General features: G+C 36.4%; 1 protein-coding gene across 8 annotated transcripts in view; it reads left to right on the forward strand.

Annotated features, from left to right (window-relative positions):
- The window catches only part of LOC136840129 (hexosaminidase D), a 586,535-nt gene that overhangs the window by 393,355 nt on the left and 177,054 nt on the right, over window positions 1–16,126 (forward strand). For all 8 annotated transcript variants that reach the window (XM_067106532.1, XM_067106539.1, XM_067106531.1 and 5 more), the window contains one exon: window positions 9,107–9,373. The gene's annotated coding sequence lies outside the window, so the exon portion shown is untranslated. The remainder of the gene's footprint in view (window positions 1–9,106; window positions 9,374–16,126) is intronic.

A 16,126-nucleotide genomic window follows, 5' to 3' on the forward strand; every position in this document is an offset into this window, starting at 1 on the left:
AAAATTATTGTTTCGAACAGGATCTGCCATCTTTCCATTGCCTCTTCGTCCGTGTCCCCACCTCAATCATTGTCTCCTTCATCTTCATTGTGGAGGTTCTCTGCCTCTCCCCCATCTACCCCCTCCCTCCCCACCACCTCCTTCCCCCTCCCCCTCCCCTCCCCCCCTTCCAACGTGGTGTTGGGAAGAGCGTTGTGGAGGAATAAGAGGAGTAAATGTGATAAGGAGAAAATGAGAAGAAGAGGGAGCGGAGAAGAAGGCGTTGAGTAGAATAAGAAAGGGTGGATGAGAAAAGAAGAGGAGGTGGAAGGTCAAAAGGGAAGGAAATAAGATGGAAAAGAAAATAACTTTGTAGTAAGAATATTGGATGGAAAAAGGAAATATTGAGGAAGAAGAGGAGGAGGGGGAGGGGGAGGAGGTATTTGAGTTGGAGGAGGAGGAAGAGGAAGAGGAAGAGGAGGAAGAAGAAGAATCACTCACGGTCGGCAGTTGTGCCTGAGCGTGTTGTTATTTTATTAAAGTCTTCATGAGCATCCAACTCACCGCATCGTCCCACCGTTATAATGTGGCGTTCGTTCGTTCGCTTCTTCCCTCTTCGATGCAGTGTTTGGTTGCTCTCTCTCTCTCTCTCTCTCTCTCTCTCTCTCTCTCTCTGGCTCGTTGCTGTACTTTTTTTTTATTTTTTTTTTTTTACTTTTTTCCTCTGCTGTCGTCGTCCTCGTCGTCTGGCGATGTCTTAGTGAGTTTTGATTGCTTTTTTTAATGTCTCTTATTCTCTTTTTGGTTGAGTTTTTTAGCTTTAATGTGTTTTATTCTTTTTTGGTTGAGCTTTTTTTTTTTGTTTAATCTTTTTATTCTTCGTCCTCCTCCTCCTCCTCAACGTCATTAATGTTTTGTAGTTAATGAGTGTAGAGGCAGTTACCAAAGAGGAAGTTTTTTTCCTAGTGGATGAATGTTGAGTTTTTCTTGAGTAGATGAGAGTATAGTTTTTTCAAGTGGATAAGTGTAGAGTTTTTTTAAAGTGGATGAGTGTAGAGTGTTTTAAAGTGGATGAGTGGAGGATGTCTTTTAAGTGGATGAATGTAAAGGTTTTCAAAATTGGACGAGTATAGAGGTTTCTAAGTGAATGTGGAGGTTCTTTTAAGTGGATGAGTGTAGGTGTTTTAAGTGGATGGATGGGGAAGGTTTTTTAAGTGGATGAGTATAAAAGTTTTACAAGTGTATAAGTGTAGACGTTTTTTCAAGTGGTTGAATGTGGAGTTTTTTTAAGTAGATGAATATAGAAGTTTTTAAGTGGATGAGTTTAGAGTGTTTTTTTAAGTGGATGAGTGTAGAAACAGTTACGAGAAAACGTTAGTGTTTTTAATGCGACGAAGTGAATGAGCATTGAGAGCAATGAAGGAAACACCATTTTATATTTAAAAATTAAATATAAAAGTTTAAATTGCACCATTTTATTCCTATCTTTACTGTAGCTTATCTTGCATCTCTACCGAGCTCATAAAGTTATTTTCATTCGTTTACGTAATTAGAGTGTAAGTTCTCGTCGTTGACTCGTGTCACGAATGCTCTGAAGGCATAATGGACTTGGCTAAGCTTCAGGTTCATTTTCCGGAAGGTAGTCCGCGTAAGCTCTATTACTGTAGTTTGAAGGATTTGCGTTTTGAACTTGAGGTCGTCCTTGTTTAGTTCAAGGTTTACTGCTCATTTTTTCACAAATTTGTAATGTTGTTGAGTTCATCGACGATTCAGGAGTTCAGCTGTGGCTTATTTCATAGAACCAATGATTGCACCCTTGCCTATGCACATGCGTGTGTGTATGTGTCTGTGTATATATATATATATATGGTCTATATATATATATATATAAAATGAATATATATATATATATATATATATGTATATATATATATATATATTTACAAGCTGGTCTTTTATATAAATGAAATTCTTCATATATATATGTGTATATATATATATATATATATATATATATATATATATATATATATATATATATATATATATATATATATATATATATACACACACACACACATTGATGTTTTATATTATAAATGAAATCTCTCTCTCTCTCTCTCTCTCTCTCTCTCTCTCTCTCTCTCTCTCTCTCTCTCTCTCTCTCTCTCTCTCTCTCGTGCATATTTTGATGTGGAAAACTGTGTGAGGTCATTACATTTATCACGTTTTTAAAAGTCCGCCGAAAATGATTGTTCTTACAGTTTTCCTGAGGCAGCCGAGACGGGAAAAAATAATTCTGTCGGAACGTAGAGAAAGACAAGAGTGAGAAGAGAATTCTCTTTACATTTAATTTTTTTATTATACTTTTTTCTCGTTTGGTTGTTCTTTTCTTTATAGTTTTTTGTCGTTTTGTTGTTCTCATACTTTTCTTTCGTTTGGTTGTTGTTCCTTTTATACTTTTCTCTCGTTTTGTTGTTGTTCTCCTTACACTTTTCTTTCGTTTTGTTGTTCTCCTTATACTTTTCTCTTGTTTGGTTGTTGTTCTCCTTAAACTTTTCTGTCGTTTTGTTGTTGTTCTTCAAATACTATCTCTCGTTTTGTTGTTGTTTCTCTTAGAATTTTCTCTCCTGTCGTAGTTCTTATTATACTTTTCTCTGGTTTTGTTGTCCCTCGTATACTCTTCTCTCGTTTTGTTGTAAAAAAAAAGACGGTATTCTGAGAATAGAATCAATTTTAAGATTATTCATTAGGTCTCTTTTATGTTCACTTGGAATTCTCGTAATCTGCCAGCGACCTTGTGTCCGTGTATTGTTCGTGTGTGCATTGTTGCTCTCGCATTCACGTGGTGCCTTTGTCTTCAGTTTATGGTGTGCCGATCAGATGGGCTCTCTCGTAATCAGATTCAAGCAATGCTTAATACGTCATGGCCTATTCTCGTTCGGTATTTTGAACGCGGTGTTGTCACTGGAGCATGTTAACCAAACATAACATTAAGATATTCTTTGATTTTTCCTTTGTTTCTTTAATTGTTTGATTACACAAAGAGCGCGTTTGTTTGTCCCCTGAATTTTCGTCGGAATAAATCCGGCTGAAATATTTTTAAATGCTCAGTATGTTTACTTTTGCAGTTATTCAAATTCAGATTTTCGCGTCAGATTCCAAATCTCTGCCTGAAAAATATTTTCAAGTTCGAAGTCACAGAGGTGGTGAAATGTTTCCCAGAAAGCGTTTTCCTAAAGGTACGCTCGTTTTTTAGTGTCATTTGTGTGATTCCTGGGACAAAGGGAATGGGGAAAATAGAAGTTTTAGGAAGTTTTGAAGATAAAAGAAGGCAGCTATCCTTGAAAGACTCGACCTGACTTGACCACTTAGAGTTCCTTAACGTCCTGAAACTTTGGTTGTTAATGGATTGATTAAATGGTTTATTCGACTGGCGTGACAAGGTCGTAGGTCACCTATACTTCTTTGTTGAACCCTTACGCCTTTTTTTATGCGAATGTACATTGTCATAGTAACGTGTCCAAGCAAAGTCTTAAGTTGTCCAAGCTTTTCATGTTTTCGATCCCGCAGGGAGTTAGTGCCGTCAGTGCACCGCTGTACTGTACTGTAGGCATTACTTGAGGTTCTTTGCAGCGTGCCTTCGGCCCCTAGCTGCAATCCCTTTCGTTTCTTTGACTGTACCTCCCTTCGTGTTCTCTTTCTTCTGTCTTACTTTCCACCCTCTCCTAACAATTGATTCATAGTGCAACTACGAGCTTTTCCTTTCAAACCTTTTACTGCCAATTTCCGTTTCAGCGCTGAATGACCTCATAGGTGCCAGTGCTTGGCCTTTGGCCTAATTTCTATTTTCAATTCATATTTTCAAAGTAATAATTATGAAAATACGATATGGCAGAAATGCATGCTAAATAGATGATAATGATTTAATTGATTAAGGTTGATTAAATGGAAGTTAACTTGTGGCATAGACCCAAAGTGAGTTCATTATGCTTGTTCTATAAAATGTATTACAACGACAGACATCCTCTGAACACTTCTTCACCTGACCTGGCTGTTTTTGCCCGCAACACAAGGCAGGCTACATCTGCAGGGTGTGCCATTTCCTAGTATCAGATTTAATACTACTCAGTTTTTAAGGAGTTTAATTTTGGCTAAAACTAGAATGTGGAATAGTTTGCCCAGTGCATTTGTGAAGTCTTCTGACCTCCAAATGTTGAAGCGAGAAGCAATTTCATTCCTGCTCTCTGCTGACGTCTCCTGAATTCAAGTGCATCGGTTTTATTTTCGATTCCCTCATAATTCTTTATTTATCGCCTTTTCCTATAAGTTGTCTCTCTCTGCAGGCTGATATCCCTTTGGAGCTATCGTGGGTTTATAATCTGTTGACTCTGTAAATAAGATTTCTCAGCTGCAGATTTAAAAAAAAAATAGATTGTTAAAGTACTTTGTTTCAGACTTCGCAGTTTAGCTGTTAGTTGTAGGTGTGAAACAAAGTTATCTTTTATTTTTAACGGAAAGCCGATGGGACTGGCAATCTAACTAATTGCCCTAAAGGCATAGATCTGCTTTGTGATATGATGAGGAAAACGAATGCAGGGAGAGAATTCCATGAGGGAGAAATAGAAACATGGAAGTAAGGGGTAGTTTTTCAAAATTTTTCTTACAAAAAAAAAAATCAGTTTTGCCTATTATGATAATAGATATAAATGTTTCTTTATATATCTGATTAGAACTACTTTTAATTATTCGTACAATTTCAGGCATCAGTTTTCTCACATTCAGGTCAGCTCTATCATAACAGTTTTACCCTCTCTCTCTCTCTCTCTCTCTCTCTCTCTCTCTCTCTCTCTCTCTCTCTCTCTCTCTCTCTCTCTCTTTAAAAACACGCACATACACGGGAAAAAAAATCACTAATCATTGTTACTGTTTATAAAAATCTCTCTCTCTCTCTCTCTCTCTCTCTCTCTCTCTCTCTCTCTCTCTCTCTCTCTCATACGCACGTACGTTGAAAAAATCATGTTATCATTGTTACCATTCCATAAAAACACTTTATTTCCCAAAAGCCGCAGAATTAAAGAAAAGAAGATGCGTAGCCTTCGTGCTGACGTATACGTACTCTGTTTAATAAAGGGGCGTGGCCATGTTTGCGCTTTTTATCACTTTGTTTTAGGTCATAATTGTAATTGCCGTTATACCTGTAGCTTCCTGTTTTTTTTTTTTTTTTTTTTTTTTTTTTTTAGACTGTAGTCTCCTGGAGTCGTGGAAACAGAGCGTTGCCTTGCGCTGACATTGATTGAAGGTGAAGTGATATTTCGGTCGTAATGTTGGAGAAGTCTCTCTCTCTCTCTCTCTCTCTCTCTCTCTCTCTCTCTCTCTCTCTCTCTCTCTCTCTCTGTCGGTTGCACGACGCAGTCTAACAACATTATCAGCAAGATCTCTCTCTCTCTCTCTCTCTCTCTCTCTCTCTCTCTCTCTCTCTCTCTCTCTCTGTCCAGTTGCACGACGCAGTCTAACAACATTATCAGCAAGATCTCTCTCTCTCTCTCTCTCTCTCTCTCTCTCTCTCTCTCTCTCTCTCTCTCTCTCTGTTAGTTGCACGACGCAGTCTAACAACAAACATTATCAGCAAGATCTCTCTCTCTCTCTCTCTCTCTCTCTCTCTCTCTCTCTCTCTCTGAGTCACACGACTCAGTCTGACAACAATAACAACGACATCAGCAAGATCTCTCTCTCTCTCTCTCTCTCTCTCTCTCTCTCTCTCTCTCTCTCTCTCTCTCTCTCTCTCAATTGCACCGTTGCACGACGCAGTCTAACGACATTATCAGCAAGATATCTCTCTCTCTCTCTCTCTCTCTCTCTCTCTCTCTCTCTCTCTCTCTCTCTCTCTCTCCAGTTGCACCGTTGCTAACAAACATATCAACAACATTATCAGCAAGATTCTCTCTCTCTCTCTCTCTCTCTCTCTCTCTCTCTCTTCGTCGCAACCTAACAACATTATCAGCGAGACTTCTCCAAGAGCTCTCTCTCTGTCTCTGTCTCTCGCTTAGAAGAATTTACTTGCATGCGGCCCTACACGTGTGTCGGAAATGCAGTCTCCACAGTTATATAAAAATTGTTCAAAAAATATAATTTTTTTGAGATACGATGGAATTTTTTCATTCCTGGACTTTTTCTAGTGTTGTGTGATCTGTTCCCAGTAGTTGGACGAAGCGTTTGAAATAGTCATCTGTGTATCTCAGCAACTTTTCAGATTTTTTTCTTCTGTCAGTTGCTGTATCTGAAATTGCAAAAACCCACATTTCATTCTTCAGATCGATGACATTTTTAGTTGTTGCATCATCATTTGGGTAATATTTTCTTGTTTGCGCACATTGGTTCATACTTAACGACAGTGAAGATTAACATTAATACAAGAGATGGAATTATATTAAGGCAATGTTGCTGTTTATCCCTACGAACTTTTTGAGCAGAGTATTATTATTTTTATTTTTGTTTTTATTATTATTATTATTATTATTATTATTATTATTATTATTAATTGTTGATGTTTTTATTATGATCATCAATTATTATTATTTGTTATTATTATTATCATGGTCATCAATCATTATTATTATTATTATTATTATTATTATTATTATCATTATTATTTTAATCTTATCGTCAGTTGTTATTATTATTATTATTATTATTATTATTATTATTATTATTATTATTATTATTATGAGTAGTAGCACCAGGTGCAATCATTGTATTTGGAGTCCACTATTTTGCTGGACCGTTCAATGTTCCATGGAAATCACATGGTCAGTTCTACAATCAAGTGTAAAATCGTGCTTTATCCATGGTTTTCCAGCTAACTGCCTGTCTTTATGATCATTGTTACGGCACAATCCGGCGGCCCTGATATACACTGTATTTTAGTAGGGAAATGTAAGTCCTATTTCGCGTACAGAAAGCCTGAGTGTTTGAGTTGATTCCAGTGCACTGTTGATTTTTGGAAATCCAGTTTTGCCCCCCAAAAAAAAAAAAAAAAATTGAACGGACCTCAAAATAGTATTATATATTTTTCAAAATAACTTTTTTTTTTATACAGAATGGAGTCATTTATACCAGAAAGCTGCGCATTTGTTATTTAACAAAGGTATCTAAAGGTATTCTGATGGCTAAATGTGACTTTTTATGTCCATGGGCGTTGTATCAAAGTACGAAGTGATGGACTGTTTCTCTTTTTCCAGTTTCCTTTCCAGGCACTATAATGACTAATGCTTGGACTAATGTGTCCATAACCGCGTCATTTGTTTATTTATATATGCATGGTGGAAGAAAATTTAGTCTCTCCATCTAACAATGACACATTTATATATTTATGGTGGAGGAAAATTAATTCATCAGAAAACGGTTGGGAGAATGACGCCACTAATTTTCCAGTGCTATCTATGTCACAGAAAATAATTGTTGACTGTTTTTTGGAAATATCAAAATTGGTAGCTTTGACATTAGTATTTGGCCCCTGGAAAAAGTACCTGAATGTGGAAGTCTCACTCTGTTCGTAATTGTCTTCCAACTCTTCAGGTACCACAATGAGCCCAGCTGAAACTATCACGTACTATTCTCCCAGTTTCTATTCATTTCTTCAATTACGAGCAGAGTAAGACTTCCACATTCCAATACTTTTTCCAGGGACCAAATACTAAAAGTGTCAAAACTACCAATTCTGATATTTCCAAAAAAACATTCAACAAATATTTTCTGTGACATAGCTAGTACTGGGAAATTAGTATGCGTCATTCACAGACGGAGAGACTCAATCTTACTTTGTTGAGAACTATGAGACGGGTGGCTGAAGAGGAGTGGAGATTTGTGGAAGTGAAAGGACAGGATGAGATCATGGTGATGATTAAAAAAATTATTTAAGTCTTTTTATATGTCAGAGGGTTATGTCTCTCCAAACCCATCGACGTCAAGTCACTTATTTAATATTAAATCAGTCTTTCTAAAGTGGTCTCTAAGTTCTCCTTCGCCAGCAGTGGGTAAGCTTGGGGTTAATTGATTAACAGAGGGATAACGGATGAAAGGCAGAATTAGGAAAACCCAAGGACTAATAGAGAAAGTCAACCACCAGACTCGTAAATAAATGCAGGGAATCCCGGACGATAATTATGGCATCGGTGATGACGGTGTGTAATAATGATGCATTCAGAAAGGCTTCGTATAATCATAATACGTCAAGGGCATTGATCACTTATGCAGTCCGGTATTTAATTAATGGGAGATCAGGTGGAATAATTCTGAGTTGGGACCAACTGGTAGGTTGCCACTTGTAGCATAACTAATGTTTTAGTGGTGGAGGCTGCAGGTGAAGTCTTAACCAATATCCTCCCTGTTATTTGCGGTAAGATTGCTGTTTATTCGACGTGAAAATTACTGTGACGAGGATGAATGTTGTGTCCTCAAACTAATTCTGATGAAACGTGGCATCATAATGTATTAGTGGATGTAAAGATTGTGTTTTGTCTCTTTGGCTGTAACGTCAGCGTGCAGAAGCTATCAATTAATCGCTTTCTCCAGTAGGGGGGTTAGTGCCGTCAGTGGACTTCACGCGGTGCACTGTAGGCATTAATAAAGGGTGTTTGCAGTGTCCCATCGGCCCCTAGTTGCAGCCACATTTTCAGCCTTTTACATGCCCTCCATTCTGTTTTCATTCTTCAGTCTTGATGTCCACCTTTTCCAACTATTACTTCGTGTAATTTTGGGTTTTTCTCCCAGTTCAACCTTTAGATCCTTGTATTTCATCTCCTTTATTAATTGAATCTCTTTATCTTGCTGTCCAACCACTCCAGCTCCCTCCCTCTTTTTAATGGCTTGAACACTGAATGACCGAAAGTGAACCAGTTCTTGGCGTGACAGCATAAAATTATGAATCAGTCACTCTTTCTCTGGGATAACAGAACAACTGTCTTGAACTTTATGTGCACTGCACTTGGAGAGAATATATATACTGTATATAACTTGACTTTCATCTTTATGTAAATTTAATGATTTTACTGCACTTGGAGAGAATATATATAAAACTTGGCTTTAATCTTTATGTAAATTTAACGATTTTCTCTTTTCTTTTCAGGGTCTGAGGACAGTCGTGTCAGCAACTTCACGCGCGGATTGATTTGAAAAGGAGAGATAGAGAATTGATGAATTGCCGTTTTGGAAATTAAAGTGAATTCAGAAAACCATCTCGAAAATTAATAGATCCCCAATTCTGTTCAGCTGCATATTAAGGGGGGAAAATTTCTATGTGACTTGCACGTGCCTGTAGCGCTATCTGGCGTCGAGTTATGCAAAATACATCGGTGCATTCAGCGACTACATTCATCGAGGGACCATGTAAACGGTAAGCTAATAATTGAAATTTTGTTCATAATTTCTTGCTGGTAAGGTCACATGTAATTAGAATTTACCATTTAATTTTTATATACGAATTTACCATTTTTACATCCCTCCGTTTCGTTGAGCCTCTCAGGTAGCATTGTAAACGTTGTACCACCCGGCTGGCTACAACTTCCCTCATTTATTTCCATCAAGCCTGGGCTACAGACGGGCGTCAGGTTACCCATCCCATCGGTTTTACAAAGAAAAAAGAAAATGAAGGTCAGTTAGGATATGATTAAAACCATTAACACTGGACATCCATTCAATATGTCAGTCAAATTGTTTGATTTGTTCTATAAATAATTATTTGATTGTTCTTCTCCATCATTCTTTGAGTTCCCTTCATATCAGTCAGCATGCGTCTTCTAGGATAATTGTTTGTGTCTGTGATGTGCGTCGCAGCTCCTATGGTCATAGTGGCCAATTTCGAATAGGCAGGCATGTCCGTCTCTTTTCACCTGCATAGCATAAAATAAAACTGTAGTGAGGCACTGATCTTGTCTTGAAGAAAAATTGTTGGAATTCTTCGCTGTAAATCAAGTCATTAGAATTTACCATTTAATTTTTATATACGAATTTACCATTTTTATATCCCTCCGTTTCGCTAAATTCATACTCTTAATACTTAAATTGTTCTATTTCTCATCCTTAATTTTCTTCATAAAACCACAGGATTTCACTGGATTATTGCCGCCTATATTCACGTGTCATGTTTAACCCCCACCCCACCCTCCCCCGCCCCCACCGTATCTGGTCAAATTTCCTGACTGGATGATTGATTTTTGACGGTAAACCTGTGACGAGTTTATTAGGAGCGGTTCTGCAAACGTTGCTCGGGAATTTCGGGAAGTTTTTATTATTATTATTATTATTATTATTATTATTATTATTATTATTATTATTATTATTATTTTTAAATGCTGGTAAAAAGGGGGAAGGGAGCCACAGATTTATATATATAAATTATATATTAATGCAAAGTAAACCATTGAGAATTGTCATAGTATCAACTATAACAATAGTTCATCTCTCTCTCTCTCTCTCTCTCTCTCTCTCTCTCTCTCTCTCTCTCTCTCTCTCTCTCTCTCAGAAGAGGAGTTAATCCATGAATAATTAATCTAACCCGCCTCCAGCTCGAATATATATCGGTTTGAGAGAGAGAGAGAGAGAGGGAGAGAGAGAGAGAGAAACTCCCTTACTCCTACTCTCCGAAACAATCAGAGTTTAGCGAGGGTTAATCCAGGTTAGAATGGGGCGATGAATTCGTGAAACAGATCCAGGGGGGGGAAACTCTCTCTCTCTCTCTCTCTCTCTCTCTCTCTCTCTCTCTCTCTCTCTCTCTCTCTCCATTGTCTCGCGGAGTTCATTTGCGTCGTCGGGATTCCACAGATTAATTTGTGATCTTCTTCGGCCCAGCGCAAGGGTTTGTGGGTGGCCTTTGTTTGGGCGGAATCATAACCGAAAATATGGTTAAGGACTTGACCTACTTCCCCGAAGTACGTTTACAGATTAAATCGTTTGTTTAAATAGGTTTGAGTTCTGGTAGACAGTATATATAGAATGTATTAGATAGCCAGTTAGACGCAGTTGTTTCTAGGAAATAAACAACTACGCTGGTATAGTGGTTAGTGTCGTGGCATGCCACTCAGATGTCGCGAGTTCGCGTCTCCCCCGGGCGATGAAAAATCACTGGCTCTGTATCATGATCAGTTACTGCTGCGGTAGGAGGTAGAAACATTCTTCGGAAACTTGAATTTGAAGTCAATGGCCCCTGTGTGCCTGTTCCATGTTAGTATTTTTCATTTAATAATAGTAATAATAATAATAATAATAATAATAATAGTAATTAGTAGTTAGGTAGAGTTAGTTGTAAAAGGAAATGGCGTTTATAATATGAGAGAGAAGCTCTTAAGTATTTTTAGGAATACGCACTTGCACTGGATGGAATGGATCCCGGATCCCGTTTTCTTTCACGCTCAATATTTAGACCCGTTGGTTCTGTATCCAGGATTAGAAATAAAACTAATTTGGAAATTAAAAAAAAAAAAATTCAATGGGACATAAAATATCTTTAAGATATCGTTTTACGTTGACAAATTTCAATACATTATTATTATTATTATTATTATTATTATTATTATTATTATTATTATTATTATTACGGCAGATCAGCAATGCATTATTATTTTTAATATTATTATTCCAGCAAATCAGTAGTTTTGCCATAAACTGTGATTTCATATTTTTAATAACATCTTCTTTAATTATTATTATTATTATTATTATTATTATTATTATTATTATTATTATTATTTCAGCAAATTAGTAGTGTTGCCAGTAACTGTGATTTGACGTTTTAATGAAATCGTTAAATGCATTATTATTATTATTATTATTATTATTATTATTATTATTATTATTCCTGCAAATCAGTAGTGTTGCTATAAAATCTGTTTTAACATTTTTGATAACGTTAATGGTCTCTTAAATACGTTATTTAGCAACACTGCTGATTTTCTGGGATAAATAATAATAATAATAATAATAATAATAATAATAAATGCATTAAAGATGGTGTTATTAAAAATGTCAAATCCCAGTTTATGGTTTAACATTTTGATAATAGTTAATTGTCTCTTAAAACCACTTAAGGTAACATGACTGATTTTCAAGGATAATAATAATAATGATAATAATAATAATCATAATAATAATGGTGAAAGAAAGAAGGGGTTTAGAAAAATAAATGCATTAAAAGCGGTGGTTTAATTAAAAATGTAATGAGCTGATTATGGCAACACTAACAGTAGTAGTAGTAATAGTATTAGTTGTAGTCGTGGCACAACCACTAAGGTAACATGACCAACATCAAGAAGACCTGTAATCCGACACGCTACTGATATTTTTAGCCATCATTTATGCGTTATGCGTAATGGTGAAAGTACTCTTTCTGGGGTTTAGAAAGTATGTGTATATATACACCTATATAGGTTTAATTTGCCAGTTAGATGAGCTGATTTATCGCGCTCGGTTGTCTTCACTTTTCGATATGATTGATCACGGTGATTCGTCAAGTGGTATTCAGTGAGGTGAGGGAGTAGAAACTGATATTTGCCTGTTTTTTTTTTTTTTTTTTTTCACCGTATACATTGCTGTTCCATTACAGACACTATGTATATATATATATATAATAAATATAATGTATATATATATATGGGAAATTATATATATATATATATAAATATATATATATATATATACACACATAACATGTATATATATATATGTGTATATATATATATATATATATATATATATATATATACACACAATATATATATGTTTGTGTGTATAATATATGCGTGTTTGTGTTTCTATGATCGGTACGTATAATCTTTCCCATTGGCAATGTGCATTAAATGCGGAGGCAATTATGGCTTCTATTATTTTGCGACAACACTTACGTAACAACAGATTAGTCTCTTAAACACGGGCAGATTAAACGATACAAAAAAAAAAAATAGGTGATGGGGAAAGGCCAAGATCCTTACGTTTTTTATGCCTTACATCGCTAATGGAACTTCATCGCCATTTAATTCGATCGACAAATCGATCATCAGTCGCTAAGAGGTGGACTAAACTACATCGGCCCCTTCCCTTTTATCTGCCGGGTGTTCCTCAAGGATCTGTTATCCTCCCGACCCGTTTCCTTCTCTTCCTGAATGACGTCCTTGAAAGCCCCTCTCGTGTCCTGGCCATTCATATGCAGATGATCCTCCTCTCAACACAAGCCTCTTGCTCCCCTTCTCGCCCGTCTGGGGAAGTTTGCTCTCAGTCTAGCCTAATCGAGAGTGGTGGTATTATGGTACTACGCATCTGGACGGTAGACCTATCCAAAGGGAAATTTCGGTGTTCCGTTGATGGCCTGCCTCTGAGCAAGGCCGATTGGACTTGGTTAGTTAGTGCTTTCAAGACATAGAAAAGCATATTAGCTTGTCTTGTAGGGCTGTCGTAATTCTGGCAAAATGACTCTCACAAGTTGGGTGTGCTCTTCGTAGTGACCGAACGTAGTTTCTCCACGTGGTAGGAATTATCCTTCTTTGCATTTGAGTATTTCTTTTCTGTGGGAAGGACATCGCATTCTGTTTTTTTTTCTGTAGATATTTGTTTGTGCAGTACTCTTCAAAGCAACAGGAGTGTATGTTACCACTGATTCCCTGACGTGTCACAGGAAATACTAGTCTGTACGTTTACAGAAATGTGATACACCTTCGACCTCAAGGGTTATTCGATTTAAACCAGTATTGTATATCCTTCTCCTCGTCCTCCCTATGTAGCTTCTGAAACGTTATACAGGTGTCTCATTAAAGGATTTGTTTGTTGTAAATAAATGTAAATACAGAATTTCACGAGCGCCGTGATCTGTGACCAATTTTGCTTTGCACGTATACGACTCTCTGCCCATTTCTCGCAGAAATAGGTTTAAACCTCGTTTTAAGATGTTCGAAAAGTTTATCAACATAGATGGTGGTTTTTTAAGCTTCTGTAAAATTATTTTTGTGAATGAAGCCACAGTCGATGGAGGGTTAAGTTAAAGCCTAACATACTGTTTATATATTGCATTTTGTAGATTTTGTCTTTTCTGAGAATGGTAGTAAAGCACTTCAGAGAGAGGAAGAGAGACTTGTATTTAGAATCTTACCTTCCCAGGTAGCGAACTATTCGGAAAACAAGGCCTCAGATTTAGCACCTAACTCTCTTCACTGTTTAAGTAGATTTCCATGGATTTGTTTGAGTTTTATCAGTTAATAGTTTGGGCATTAGGATAAGCAAAGCAAGTACCGTAGTGCGTATCCCTTGAAAATTGTTTTTCCGCGATGCAGGGCAAGAAATTGGGAAGGGGGGTCTTGTATTCATTGTCCCTTAGGGGTTTTATAAATCCAAAGTGAAAAAGAAATGCGGGGAGCTTGGCGCTGCAAAATAATCAGAGCTGATAAAGCACGTTTCTCCGAGGAGGAAAGCAAATTCGTTTTGAATCTAGATATGAACAAGTGATTTTTTTTTTTTTTTGACGTGAATGAATGAATGAAAGATATCAAGATTTATGTCGACTAAGTGAGTGAAATTTTACGTTCAGTTGTAAAGAAATTTTATGAAAGATTTAGAATCAGTTTTGCAAGCAGACCCATCGATGTGATTAACAGTTTAAAAACAAGGAAGGAAAACAAGACTGTAATGTGTGAGTTTTCATTCTCATTACTCAGTGACTAAAAGTATTAAGCAAATACTAAGGAAATTTAGTGAAAGGTTGAGATTCAACTTCGCAAGCAAACCCATCGATGTGATTAACAGTTTACCCATGCCCTCCCCCACTTTCCCCTCCACCTCCCCCCCCAACAAAAAAAGAAGAAAGTCTGTCTGGAAAGGCTCGAAGCAAAATGGCTTTCCCAGGATTGAGAAATCGGACGGAATCTCGCTCAGCAAAAATCAGGTTTCGGGGGGAGTTCAATACGCTGAATAGCTGGGTCGCTCCAAAAAATGTTTGTCACACTTTTCTTTACCTTTCGTTCAGCGACGTTACGAAGGCAAGGAGGATTTAGGGAACAACGATGACGACGTACGACAGCAAGTGAAAACGGACGAAACTTTTATGAGTGATTGTATTGTCATGGACAAGCAAGCAGGACAATTTAGACATTAGGGAAATAAAGAATTCTTAAATAGAGCGAATTCAGCAATTCACTCAGCTCAGCTCTTCACGTTTTTGCGGACTTGAGTTATGGAGCATAGTAAATGGCCAAGAAATTCGAGAGAGAGAGAGAGAGAGAGAGAGAGAGAGAGAGAGAGAGAGAGATTTTAATTCACCATAACAACTTTTAAATACATTTCATTTTTGACAACCATTGTGGTACGTCTAATACCGGTATGCTTTCGAGGTAAAATAAGGAATTTATACCGTAAGCAACATCATTCTAAAAATTACTTACTGAATAACGAAGCTATATATGTTTTGTTTTATAATTAAAATGAAAACCCGTTAATCTATCGAAGTATACTGAAACGTTACTTAAGCATTTCTAAATATGAAAAGAAAATAAAAAAATAAGAATGTCATGCAAATAAGAATGAACATAAAGTAGAGGAAAAAGAACAGAAATCCTGATTGCATTGGAATTCTTTCCCAGTAACTGATATGCCGTGATGCAGGAACGCCCAGCCCAGTAAAGGTACTAGGAAATGTACGTTTGTAGTACAGAAAAGCAAACTGTTTTGTTTATTAGGAAAAAGTCATGAAACAATAAATGATTTCTTTTATGGTATTTTAAGTCAGGCAATTTTATAAGTACATTCATTTAAAAAAAGAAATTAAAAATCACGGATAACGACGCAAGTGGAACTAAAAAGTACGTAGATTCTTAAGAGAGAGAGAGAGAGAGAGTTAAACTTTTTTAGAGAGAAAGATTGAGGTACACAGTGTACCAGACTCAATTGATCAAGTGAAGTCAATACCATAATTGCAATTTTTATATCTGCAAACAACAGCCAAAGATGGTTATATATATATATATATATATATATATATATATATATATATATATATATATATATATATATATATATATATATTATATATATATATATATAATTTGAAATTTTGTACATATTTACATTCTATTCTATAGGAGACTGCAAGACAAATCCATAATTTTATTTC

Source organism: Macrobrachium rosenbergii, chromosome 7, assembly GCF_040412425.1.
Source record: "Macrobrachium rosenbergii isolate ZJJX-2024 chromosome 7, ASM4041242v1, whole genome shotgun sequence".
NCBI classification, from domain to species: Eukaryota; Metazoa; Arthropoda; class Malacostraca; order Decapoda; family Palaemonidae; genus Macrobrachium; species Macrobrachium rosenbergii.